The 12,382-nt window shown below is 56.8% G+C and overlaps 1 long non-coding RNA gene across 1 annotated transcript in view; it reads right to left on the minus strand.

Moving 5' to 3' along the window:
* Nucleotides 1-3,945: 3,945 nt before the first annotated feature.
* The window catches only part of LOC115302493, a 47,054-nt gene continuing 38,617 nt past the window's right edge, over nucleotides 3,946-12,382 (minus strand). Inside the window, exon 2 of the long non-coding RNA XR_003913495.1 lies at nucleotides 3,946-4,266. This is a non-coding gene — a long non-coding RNA (uncharacterized LOC115302493). The remainder of the gene's footprint in view (nucleotides 4,267-12,382) is intronic.

The raw sequence follows: 12,382 nt of genomic DNA on the forward strand, positions 1-12,382 counted from the left end.
TCTGAGATCATAAATGTTTGCTCTTTAAAACCACTAAGTTGTTTTTTTTTGGGGGGGGGTAATTTGTTACACAGCAATAGATACCTAATACACTCTAGCAGAGCTTGACTTCTGATGCCTTTTGATTCTTGACATGGAAAGAAGGATCCAGACCAAGATGTCTCCAAGGACGGTCCATGGAGCAGAGAGAGGTACCTGCATCATAGGCACAAAACTCAATACATCTGTACGAACCAAAAACTTGTGCAGTCAGCACCCAAACCAAGAAACGGTTTGCTGTGGCACCCCGGAGCCACTTCCCATGTCCCCTTCCAGGGCTTGTGCTTCCAAGGGAAGTTACTATCGTGACGAGTGTTGCCTATTACTGTACTTTACATACGTGGAATTATACTTTGTGGCATCTGTCTGACTTCACCCAACATGGCGTTAATAAGATGTACCCAAATCACCGTCTATAGGTGTGGATTGCTCACCATAATTCCTATGTTATTCTATTGTGGGAAATCCTACAATGCATATGCATTCTGTTAGTGATGGGCATCCAGATGGCCTCCAGCCTTTGGCTATTATAAATTGTCCAACTATAAACACGTAAATGTAGGTTTTAAGATGGTTACATCTAAAGATTGACAAGTAGACAGGCAGATGACTTTCCATATCTTTCTTAGCTTTTGGATATGCACAAGAGGAAACTGAAGGTTGTAATCATCAGAATCCATGTTCCCAAAAGCTAATCTGAATTACTTTCTGAATCACAAAAGGGTCCCCCCTGGAACTATTCATTCCTGCATATTCACGGCTGCCTACCGTGGGCAAAGCTCTTGATAATGCCATTATGTCCATGATACCTTAATTAAAAAAAAAATCTCTTGGGGGAGAGCCTGGTCTATTCTCCGGAATTTTCTAGGTGGCACCGATGAAGGGGGCTGGGCAAGGACCCGCGTGGCTGTAGGCAGGGCAGAGCTCCATAAAAGCCACAGACATACTTTAATGAAGGGAGTCAGGGAGATTAAGGGGGGGCTTCTTGGAGTGTGGGTCCTGGCTAATAGACATAATTAGATACTAAGAGTTGGGGGTGGGGTGGATGAAAGGACATTTCAGGGGGAGGAAATGGGAGAAGAGTCACAGAAGTTGACATTAGTTATAGATCACCCACCTCATTAAAAATGATTTGAAGAATCTCGTGGGCGGGAAAATATCTTCATTCCAGGGCCTCCCCTCTTCCCCCCACCCCCGTTCCTCCATTGTTAAAATGCACGAGGCAATTTTTTTCCTCCTGCAAAGAAACCTCCCTTCAGATGCAGAATTATTTTGAACCAAAGCTTATTTTATCAGAGACGGGTGGGTCTGAAATAGACTTGATTTCAGTTAAAAGATGCCAAGCTCACCCGCTCCTCCGGGGAACATCCCTTGCGCATCTAAGTCACTGTCCTCGGCCACCAGAGGATGCAGGTGGGTGAGGGCCCCAGACGGAGCGACTCCCAGCCATGCAGTGGCTATAAAATAACTAAGCAGCAAATTCCTGGAAAGGCCTTGCCACAGGGAGCCTGCTGAAGCTTATATCTGCACGGTGGGGGAGACGTTTTCAAGTTGTTCTCAGCCTGGAAAGTCTTCCCTTCAAAAACCTAAAACCCAAACCCTCTTGGCTGCAGTTGTGGCAGAGAGGCAGCCTGCTGGGTAGGAAGAGTTTCTGGGCAAGGCGTGCGTGGCCCGGAGCCACGGCACCCCGAGAGGCACAGGGGGCGTCCGTGCCGTGCGTGTGGAACTCATGGCATGTGCCCGGCGTGTGCCCTCGCCAGTGGGGGAGGGCTGCCCAGAGCCCTGTGAATGGTGTGCGCAAAGACGTGCTTCCAAGTATGAGGTCTGAGCAGCTGCGGGTACAGAGATGCAAGCCGTCTCTACGGACAGGGGAGCAACAGCAAGGAGGGGGGCCCTCCCTGCCTGATGTGTGTTGAATACGGCACAGGATGCACAAAAGGTCACCTGGGCAACGGACAGCCCGGCCGAGGACAAAAGAAGGAGCTCAGATGGTGTGAGAGACCTTTCCACAGACAGCTGGGGGCCTCCACGTGGCACCTGGACGTGGACATCGGAACCCCTGATGTCATAGTTACACACGCACACCCCCCCCTGACGATGATTCAGCGGGGGCACATTCTATATGATGAAGTCCATTCTGAGGCATGTGCAGTGCCGGGATGAGACCAGCCCAAGAGATAAAAAGACCAAACACAGTAATTCTTCGTACCGTCTCTAAAGTCCTGAAAAAAAGCCTTCTCTGTACACATGTCCGGACAAGGTAGATGCCACCCCAGTGACCAGAGTCCATCGTGCAGAATGGCTTGGCCACCAGGGCTGCTCCGGAAGGACGGTGAGGGCCCCATGATTCGGGTGTTCTCTCTGGGGAATGTGTTTGAGCTCTGCCTCAAGCCCGGCTCTCAAAACACCACTGAGTCCGTGCAAAGTCGCCGTGCTGGCAATCGGCACACACCAGCCAGCGAGCTCGGCCCCCAGGAAGGAAAAGTCCATGCTCTTCTCGTGGAAAAGCACTTGATCTCCCTCCTACCTGGGGTTTTCAAAGTCATCCACCGAATCCCACCTTGCCCAAGCCCTGTGACTTCGGGCGTGGTGACCCACCAGACGTGTCCTCTGCTCAGGGGTGGGTGGCCGGCCACCTGTCATCAGTGTGGCCAAACGCCCAGGGCCCTCCGGGGAGCGTGAGGAAAAGCAACCCCTCACACTATAGTTAGAGAAGCTGAGGGAGGCTTGCGTTCAAAAGCCCGCATTCCCAGGGGGCCTCCCCAGCCCCCAGCCCCGCTGAAAGCAAAACAGCTGCGTGTTTAGTCTTCCGTATAAACGGCCCCGCAGGGTGCAGATGGGGAGCGGAGGGCGGGGACGCCGTGGCCTGGCCAGGTCCCACTGACGGTCAGTGTCACGTGCAGGCAGAAACTGCCCTTGTTCTGGACTCCTTCTCCAAGGTCCTTGATCCTTCCGTTAGCGCCTCCGCTCTCTTACGCCCAGCGCCCCCTTCTCCTGCTCCCCCCCAAACCTAACTGAAGGCCCCTTCCAGTGGGTGCCCTCAAATCTAAAAATAAAAGGAGCGTGGCAAGGAGTCTGACCCCCCCAGGAAGGCCGCGTCCGTGTCGCTGAGGCCGGTCTGCCCCGGGTCAGGCCCTTGTGGCTGAGACAGGTGACAAGGGTCCGGCGAATGGGCATGTCCGCCTCGCCTACTGACAAGGGCGCTGAACCGAGATACGGGGTTCTGGAACGCTCCGAAGGGCTTAGTCCTCGGTCCTGCGGCCTTTACTCTTGGTATTTCCTGAGGACAGTGTGGGGCCTGCAGCGACTCGCTCTGGGTCTGACTAAGCGTTTTCTCTGGAGAGGGGCAAGCTGCAACGAGGTTCTCATTCCGGCGCGGGGGCGGGGGTAAGACCCGGGAGAGGCCCAGCGAGGAGGAGAGCGGGGGCCCGGTGTCCCTCGCAGAGGGGAGAACGTGACTGTGGCGGGCGGCCATCCGTCCTCAAGGGCAGGAACCCGGCAGCAGGATCCTCGCAGTTTTTCTGAACAAGGGCAAGTCGAGAATTCTCCTCCCCACGGGGCCGGAGACAAAGTTTTCCTCCAGGAGCACGTCTTCCTCCCCTGCAAAACCGCGGGTCCAGGGGACCTCTGTGCTGTGACATGTGGGGTTACAAACCCTCTAGTCTGAGCCTTGACTCGGCCCTCCCGCTCACGGGGATTTACAGATCTGCTGTTGTTTTGTGTGACCCTTGTCCCTGCTCCACGGTGACAGACCGGAGCAGTGGGGACCTTCACGGGTCAGCTGGTGACAGGGAGGGGACAAGGAAACCTTCTGGAGAGCTGGGGAATGTCCTAAACCCTTGGCCTGGGTGGTGGCCCTGTGGGGCACGTGCATGTGCAAAAATTAAAAGTCACCACAGTGTACGCTTAAGTCATGCACTGTTTAGTCAATGTAAGTTGTGCCTTAATGCGAAAGAAAACCTAAACGTTTAAATGCCGTTTTCATTGCTTTGATAAACCAGTCGTTTGGGAAGGGGGCTCTTAGGTCCCAAAGCTACAAGACGCAGAACTTGCCCATTTCAAGGCATCTCTGGGCTCCCGCCAACAACGCCTTCTGTGCCCAGGCTCTTACCCCATAAAACGTGACCGAATTTCAAGGGTCAAAGATGATTTTTCTCCATCTGTCATCCTCGTCCGTGGCAAACGTGGACATGTCATTCGGAATGTAGCACGGAGGCCCTGATGGAACTGGAGAAGCATGCGGAGATAAAAATCATCCTGGGGTGAATCGAGACACTTCCGGCCACCCTCCAGGTGTCACGGGACCAGGAGCCACCCTCCCGGGGGGAGTGATTCAGCCCGCCTCGGCCAGATGTGTGGGACGCCGCCTCGGACCCAGCGCTCACGCCGGCCCGCCTGCGCGGCAGACGCCTTCGGTCAGGAGTGAGCAGGGCGGGCGGGGGCGCGTGCCAGGGCTCCTCCGAGCGTGGCCCACCAGCCAGCCGACCCGTCCAGTCAGCAGGTGTGTGTCACCGCCCCGCAGGCTGGTTACAGGTAGCACATCGGTGACCTCATGCGCACACTCGGCCGCAGCGGCCGTGGGACGCGTGTCAGCATGGTGCCGGGGCTGCCCTGGAATGTCTGGGCGGCCCCGAGCGGCAGAGATGCCCTTTCCTGCCTCCGGGTGTGCCCGAGACTGCCACTGGCGGATGGACGGGACCTGCATCCCCGGGGGGCCCTGGTGTGGACCGCTCACTCCGGGTCATTTTGAGTCTCCTTGAATGCAACTGCATGCAGGCCATTTGGGGAAAACAGTCTTTCGGCCAGGATCTCTCTCTCGCTCTTGGTCAGGCCATTTGGGGGGGGCCCAGGCTGCCTGCACCCCCTTCCCCGGCCCCCCTGCAAGCCTCGAGGCTCCCACCAGCCCGGCCCGTTTACAGCACACCCTGAATGTGGAGTTTCTCCAAATGTATACGCTCGCTGAGACAGCCTTTGCAGAATCCTGTCTGCTCTCATGAAAGAGGGTTAAATGTGCATCTCTCTTGTGCGCGCACACACACACACCCATTTCCTTGGGAAGAAATGGGGAACCACGTATGACATCGCTCAGAGAAAGGAGGACAAGAGACAAGGGCAGAGACAGTCTAGAAGAATCCAGGGCCTCGTCCAAGGCCTCCCGGTGGCCACAGCCCCTCGGCGGGCCAGCGGCCGCAGTGCCGCTCTGACCCGGACTTCGTGGTGCGTCGGTGGGCGACTACCGTTGGGCGGATGTAGAGACAGTTCTCAACAGTGGTTGCTGCCAATTGCTTAGGAACCAGGTCTTGGGGCGATCTGCTCCCCCAATTCCCCATGGCCTCCCCCCCAGACCCCCTGGCCTCTGAGGAACACGCGGATGGCACAGAAGCGCTCTGCTCCCGGGCGTCCGTGGAACTCGCGGGCTGTCGTTTTTGGCAAAGGCACACACCTCCTTCCACCCAGACACGGGCGAAGCCAAAAGGCCTTCAATCATCACGTCAGCTCATCAGCACGGTTGCCTTCCTGTCCGCACAAAGCTCTCCCTTTACGGTCGTGGCTCCGGCTGCTTGAAAGCTGACCCTCAGGACGGCAAGGCCGGCGGCCCCTCGCATCCACAAGAACCCCCTTCCCGTGGGCAAGGGCACGCCACTGGGCTGGGCGAAGGGCCTACCTGCCAGCGCCTGCTTCGGTGCCCCGTGCTGGAGGCAGTTGCCGAGAAGCCGTGGGCTGGGTCCCCTCCCCTGGCAGAGAGACTTCCCCGGGGAAAGCTATGGTCGTGATAATCCATCCCTGTGGCTCAGCACCCGTCATTTACTTGGCTTTAGAATTTGTTTTTGTGCTTACGTTGGAGTATGGGTCTGCCTAAGGTGTGGGAATGGATGGCACTTTAGATAAACCCAGTGTCCTTCCCCGCACAGACCTGACTCAGGGGAAGCAGACGCAGGTTAGTCTGCCCCCCGCCCGCGCAGAACCACACATCGAGAAGACCTCCCAGCGTCCTGGGCTGCCGTCAGGTCACCGCCTCCCTCTGACATCTCTGCTCCTGAAAGTCTTCTCACTTAGCTGCTTGGACTTTAGGGGGGCACTGACTTCAGGGGGGGAAAAGAGGGGCCTGCCATTTTACCTAGTGCTACCCTGGGCATTCCGGCTTACTTGCTAGATACGGTTCATAAGGCCTCGAGAGGCGAGCGGTAAGCAGGAAATCATGGGGGAGCGTCAACACCGGAGAAGAATACTGTCCCTAGAACACAAGTGTCCGGAGAACAGGGGTTTTCTGTGCTGCTTCTCCAGCACCTAAAACAGCACTTGCAACGTCACCGAGAGTCAACAGACATTTGCCAAACGAATGAGGTGAATCAAGGACTTCCCATCTCTAGAAATTCTGCAACATTGTTTTCTTAAAAACCACAAGCCATTGAGCCCCGGGAAAACTCCAAAAATTAATTCTTGATTTTCTAGAAATGGTAAAGAAGGTCTACTTGGGTTTATTTATTCATTCAGCACACATTTCTCACCCCCCAGGCATGGGCCAAGCCCCGGGCCCAGGAGGTGTGGGGCCAGTGCTCCCGGGAGGCCGGAAGCCCCTTCCCACTCCTCCCCCGCCCCCGCCAACCCACACTGGCCCACAGACCCGGCCTGGTGATCCCACACTCCGCGTGTGTGCTGAGTGCTCCCCGTGCTGGAGACGGGCTTGGGAGCCAGGGAGGCAGTGACTAACTTCTCACTTTGCCCGGGGGCCTTGGGGAAGGCTGGGACTTGAAGCCTCAACAGGAGTTCACATGCCTGGCAAGGGGCAGAGCGAGAGGGAAGGAGTCCAAATTCTCATCTTGGACCATGGTTCCATCAGATTACACATTTACCAGGGTTGCTGACAGGGAGCCAAACGGACAAGCAAAGGTTGGCTCTCCTTTCCTTTTCTCTCTTCTCCGGAGAGAGATGCTAATGAGCAATGGTGGCCAAGAGGCAGGTGAGGGTCAGGACGGCGCAGGGAGAACGGGCCGCCTGGAGAGCCAGGCCCTGGGAGCCCCGGGGCCCTGGCCGTGACTGATGTTCGCCACGCAGACGGAGGTCTGAGAGCCACGTGGCTTCCCCATCAGGCTGAGCCCTCGGGGGTCCCCGCTGCGCCGTGCACCTGCCTGTCACCTAGCAGGGAGACGGCCACGGGGGCCGCTTCATCCGACGACGGACAACAGGACAGACCAGCAACCCTGAGACAAAGGTGCTCTTAAGAGGGTGAGCGCTCCTGCAAACCTGCTGCCCGTTAATTGCCGGGCAGTGGAAGATGCCAAGGTATCTTAATTCAAATCTTACCTCACCATCCCAGGGACCTTTTGTTGCTGTAAGGATGGTCCTCGGTTCCAAGAAGAAAATTAAAGGCTGCTCCTGAGATGAGCACAGTCATTTGGACGAAGGAAAACACATGGCTGCAGTTGGAGATCAGATCTCAACAAGACGGGGCACCGCCTCCTGCCCAGGAGGGTCGGGCCACGGGAGGCGAAACTGGAATCCAGGCGAGAAGCCTTCCCTTATTACAGCACCTCTCGCCGGGGATCTTGACACACATTTCAGGCGCTAATTAGTTCCTGCAGCTACTGCCGTGGGGGCACGTTATCCAGGCCCATTTTCCTGATGGGAACACCGACAAGGACGTGGACAGGAAAGATGTTCTTGGAGGGAAATGATGCTAGGTCTGCTCGGCCAGGTTTGCCCAGGGAGAACTGTGCCTTGTCGCTCTGGCCTGGGGGCACCAGAGGCTCTGCCCTCCTGGGTCAGGTTCTACCACCTGTGCCCGCATTCGGAAAACAAGTGGCAAAGGCTTATTCCGGAAGCGAGATGCTCAGGGGAAGAATAACGCCGTGAGGAAGGGCATGACCGCTGGAGCCGGCTTCCGTGGGCTTTGCTTTTCTTCTTTTCCTTCCTTTTCTTTTTTTCTAGCTTCTTTTCAGCCTCTGGCACTTACCAGCTGTGTGACTTTGCTAAGTTTCTCCAGTAAGAGAGAGGCCCCGGTCCCCTCAGCCGGAACACAGCCTTGATGGCAAGAATAGTTCTTTTCTCACAGGTCTGTGAGCCTTCCCTGAGCATTTCTGGAGGTTTTCAAACAACACCCGAGCCACAGGAGGAGTTAAGTGCTGGGCGGACGCGAACGGAGCTACCGACATTTGAGCTCCCGGGTCTGGGAGAGCCCTGCTCCAGGCCGCGGCTCGTTCTAATTTGTTTAATAACAGAGAACGGGTTTATTTAAATATTTATGAAATTACTAGATTTCTTGCATTTTCGCGTCTTATTGGTATTCTTTTAGTTACTGCCACCTTATTACTGTATTTATAATATTGGTTTGTCATATGCTTGTTGTTCATTCACTTATTCAGATACACTTTAAACAAATTTTAACGTTTATTTACTTTTTTAGAGAGAGAGCCACAGACAGACAGACAGAGTGTGAGTGGGGGAAGGGCTGAGAGAGAGAGAGACAGAATCCGAAGCAGGCGCTAGGGTCTGAGCTGTCAGCACAGAGCCTGACATGGAGCTTGAATCCATGAACTGAGAGATCATGACCTGAGCTGAAGTCAGACACTCCAGCGACTGAGCCACCCAGGAGCCCCCAAATGTACTTTAAAAGCAATGGGCAATACCCCCCATTTTTAATGAAAAATGATGCCTCACAGGATGGTGTTGGGTGTCACGTACCTGAGCTGCTAAGCAGGTGCAGGTAGGAAATGAAGGGGTCAAGGCGCCTGCATTCTAGGTCATGGAACCATGGCCCAAGGCTGCTGGGAGGAACACTTTGGCAGGAAGTGGGGGCGTCACCCCACCTCCGCCAGCCACACCCCCAACAATGACTACAGAGGCTGCCTGAGGAGCGGGGGAGGGAGGAAATTCTGTCCTTGAAGCCGGGGGAGGGGGCTCGGGAAAACCATCACATTGGTGGGGCAGGGGTCTGGCGCACTCCTGGCTCACGCAGGGACCAATGAGCACCTTGGCCCAGCCTGCCACGGGGTGCCCAGGGCGCCCAGAAGCAGCGCTGGGGTGAGCTGCATGTTGGGAGCTGTGGGTAGACATTGAGGCGGAACCCACCTCCCCATCTGTTGGCCACTGACCTGGAGTTTCTGTTCCCGCTGGAACATGAGGTTGATTCCACCTGTGCCCACGGGTCTGCCAGCTGGCCTGCTGAGGGTACGTGTGTTTGGAAGCCAGTGACCACACTGAGTGGGCGTCAAATCTGCACCAGGATGCTGTGAGCTGGCCAGGAAGGTACAGGCCCATCGACAGTATGGGGGCTGCCTGGAAGGGAGCCGCCCGAAGGCCCCCCGCCAGCATCAGGGTCATGTAGAGTCTGTTATTGATGCAGCAGTGATGTCCCCTTCGCTGGGCCAGGGAGGACGAGAGCTCTCTCCCACGTCTTCCTCCTAGCCCCGACGCCGGCCTTGTCACGGAAAGCCGGAATGAGAACGAAGGACGAAAGAGAGAGACCACCCGAGCGGCAAGCAGACAAAATCCCCGGCCTCGCAGAAGGAGGGGAACTCTGGGCAGGGTATAATAATAGCCAAACTTACACACTGTTTCCTTCCTGAGCCTGGCACTCTCCAAGAGCTTCAACTGTAGCCACGCACTTCCCCTGGCAGCACTCCTTCCTGGGAGGTGGGCACTGTCACTATCCCCATTTAGCAGATGAGGAAACCCGGGCACAGAGAGGTTTAGTAACTTGCCCAAGGCTCTCAGCTGATTAAGCGCAGAGCTGGATTCAACCCCAGCAGCTGGCTCCAGACTCTGCAGTTTTTCACGGAACAATACTGAATCTCAAAAAAAGAAAGAAAAAAGACTGTGTGAAGCAATAACAACAAAAAAAAGAGAACGAACCAAAGAAACAGCCAAGAAGTTCTAGAACCGGAGTGACATACCATCATGGCCGCGACTACCCAACAGGAAAGGCGGCTTTGACAGAACATGCCTGACGGCGAGCTCTAGGTAAACAAACCAATTCCCTGTGTACTCGCCCCCCGTGAGTCGGGATCCCCTGACGAACTGCCTTCCCACAGCCGTCTCTGTTCGTGCCTGCAGGCCTGTGAGGGAGGCGCCGCCAGTATGCACATTTTACACACAGGGAGACCAAGGTCCAGAGGGGTTCCGTGAGCCCCCGGCGTCCCCCAAGGTGGGTGTTGGAAACTAGTTCTTATTAGCTTCAGAACCTGGGCTTCGGGGAGCCCGGGCGCTCAGCCGGTTGGGCGTCCAACCGTTGATTTCGGCTCAGGTCCTGGATCCCATGGATCAAGCCCTGTGTTGGGCTCCGCACTGAGCATGGAGCCTGCCTGGGATTCTCTCTCTCCGCTCTCTCTGCCCCTCTCCCTGGCTCGTGGGCTCTTTCTCTCTCAAACTAAAACAAAACCACACCTGGACTTTGAGTGTCTTTGGTGCCGTGGAGGGTGCCGACATGAAGCCAACATGGATCCTGCCATGTTTGCGGTCTGGTTATGTGCCGGAGGAGGCGGAGGGCGGTGGTGAGAATGCCACGCAGGACATCCAGTTGGGCCGACGGAAAAGAAGCTCCAAATTACACGTCCCCAAAGGGCTCGGAAATGACAGGACTGAGGACAGTGCAGGACATGCCAGTGACGGCTGACGTGTTGGCCCCTTTACACCAGATACAAAGGAAGCTCCGTATGGCCTCGTGGCCGCCTGAAGACGAGGGAGTGTCCGCTCCAGCCCGTGCGTGAAAACCCGCGGTCACAGGCAGAGGCAGGCCCAGATGTAATGTCTCTGACTTGACCACCCACAGGGACCGAAGGCAGAGGGACGCTGTCATTCCCACCGCACAGAGTGGGCAGTGCCCGGCCCCTCTCTGGAGCTCGGATCTGCACACGCAATGGCCCAGTGGACAGCACCCCCCCCCCCTCCGCCCCCCAGGGGCCTCCGCTCACCACGGCCAGACATGCCATCCTGTCCCAAACGCCTCTCATTTCCCCATTTGCTCCTTCGTCTAGTCGCCAATGCTGTGCTTCCCAGGCTCTGGAGGAGACCGTGAGCATCTCCGCGGCCAGCGATACTTTCCGCCCAGTTGCCTTCGCCACAAACATGGAGACGTTCTTGCACCCCAAACCCCCAACCCTCCACAGCCAGTTACTCACGAGTTCTTGTGCTGCTTCTACGAGATGCGTCTATAACCCATCCACACCCCCGGCCTGTCACCCCCCCCCCCCCCCCCCGCCCCCCCCCCCCCCCCCCCCCCGCCCCGGCCTCAGTCACCCCCCTCCCCGGGCTCTTTCCGTTGGGTTATGCTGCCCCCGTTTTAGTTTCTGGGGCTTTGTCACACTCTCCTGTCCCCTTGCCCCAGGGTTTCCCGCATCCTGTCCCTCTGGCAGGACACCCCTCTGACCTCGCCTGGCTGACGCCGAGCGTTCGTCTGATTTCGGTTTCAGTGTCTCCTTCTCAGGGAGTCTTCCTGGACCCCAGGCATTAGCCGCCGCGTTCCCTCTGCGAGCACCCCGTTTGTCTCCTATCCTGTCTGCCATCGCCCACCAATGTGTTAACTTACTCAGCACGTCTCTGCGAGGCCCCTGCTGTCCTGCCCACCAGGGCGTCCTTAGTGATGGAAGGGACGTAGGAACGGACGGATCAGTGCGTGGCTGGATGAAGGCCCCGGCTTCTCAAAGCCCAGTGGCCAAGTCAGGGAGGAGGGCTCTGTGGGGCTCCAGCAGGGGGCCTGGGGGGAAAGACGCGCCCGGGGAGGATGGGGAAGCAGGCGCTGGGAGAGGGCGCTCCTCGTCGGGGGTTTGAACCCTACCCCGCAGAGAGCAGCGTCCTGTCCGCCGGAACAGATGCTCGCTCTGGACACAGGCCTGCCTTCCTCGTACGCGACACTTCTGCCCAAATTACCACCCGTAGACTTCCGGGATGCCTTACCCACCGTCATGGTATTTCACACGGCATGTTTTCCTTCTTTTTTTTTTTTTATTTATTTTTGAGAGACAGAGACACAGCGCCAGCAGGGGAGGGTCAGAGAGAGAAGGAGACACAGAATCGGAAGCAGCCTCCAGGCTCTGAGCTGTCAGCACAGAGCCCGACGCAGGGCTTGAACCCATGAACCGTGAGATCATGACCTGAGCCGAAGCCGGACGCTCAACCCACTGAGCCACACGGGCGCCCCTACAAACAGCATGTTTTCTAATCAAGAAGCTCACTTCAGAGCAAATGCAGTGTGGTAATGGCCCACGCTCATGAAATTCGCCGGCTTTGCCATGTTGCCCACCATCGTGATGCGGCGGCGGACAGCGGGAAGGCCTTTCTGAGGCTCCCCAGCATGGCGCCAATACGGTGGAGGCCGTGGGCCGGGTTCTCCAGAAGGCTACACGTT

Source organism: Suricata suricatta, chromosome 9 (assembly GCF_006229205.1).
Source record: "Suricata suricatta isolate VVHF042 chromosome 9, meerkat_22Aug2017_6uvM2_HiC, whole genome shotgun sequence".
In the NCBI taxonomy this organism is placed as follows: domain Eukaryota; kingdom Metazoa; phylum Chordata; class Mammalia; order Carnivora; family Herpestidae; genus Suricata; species Suricata suricatta.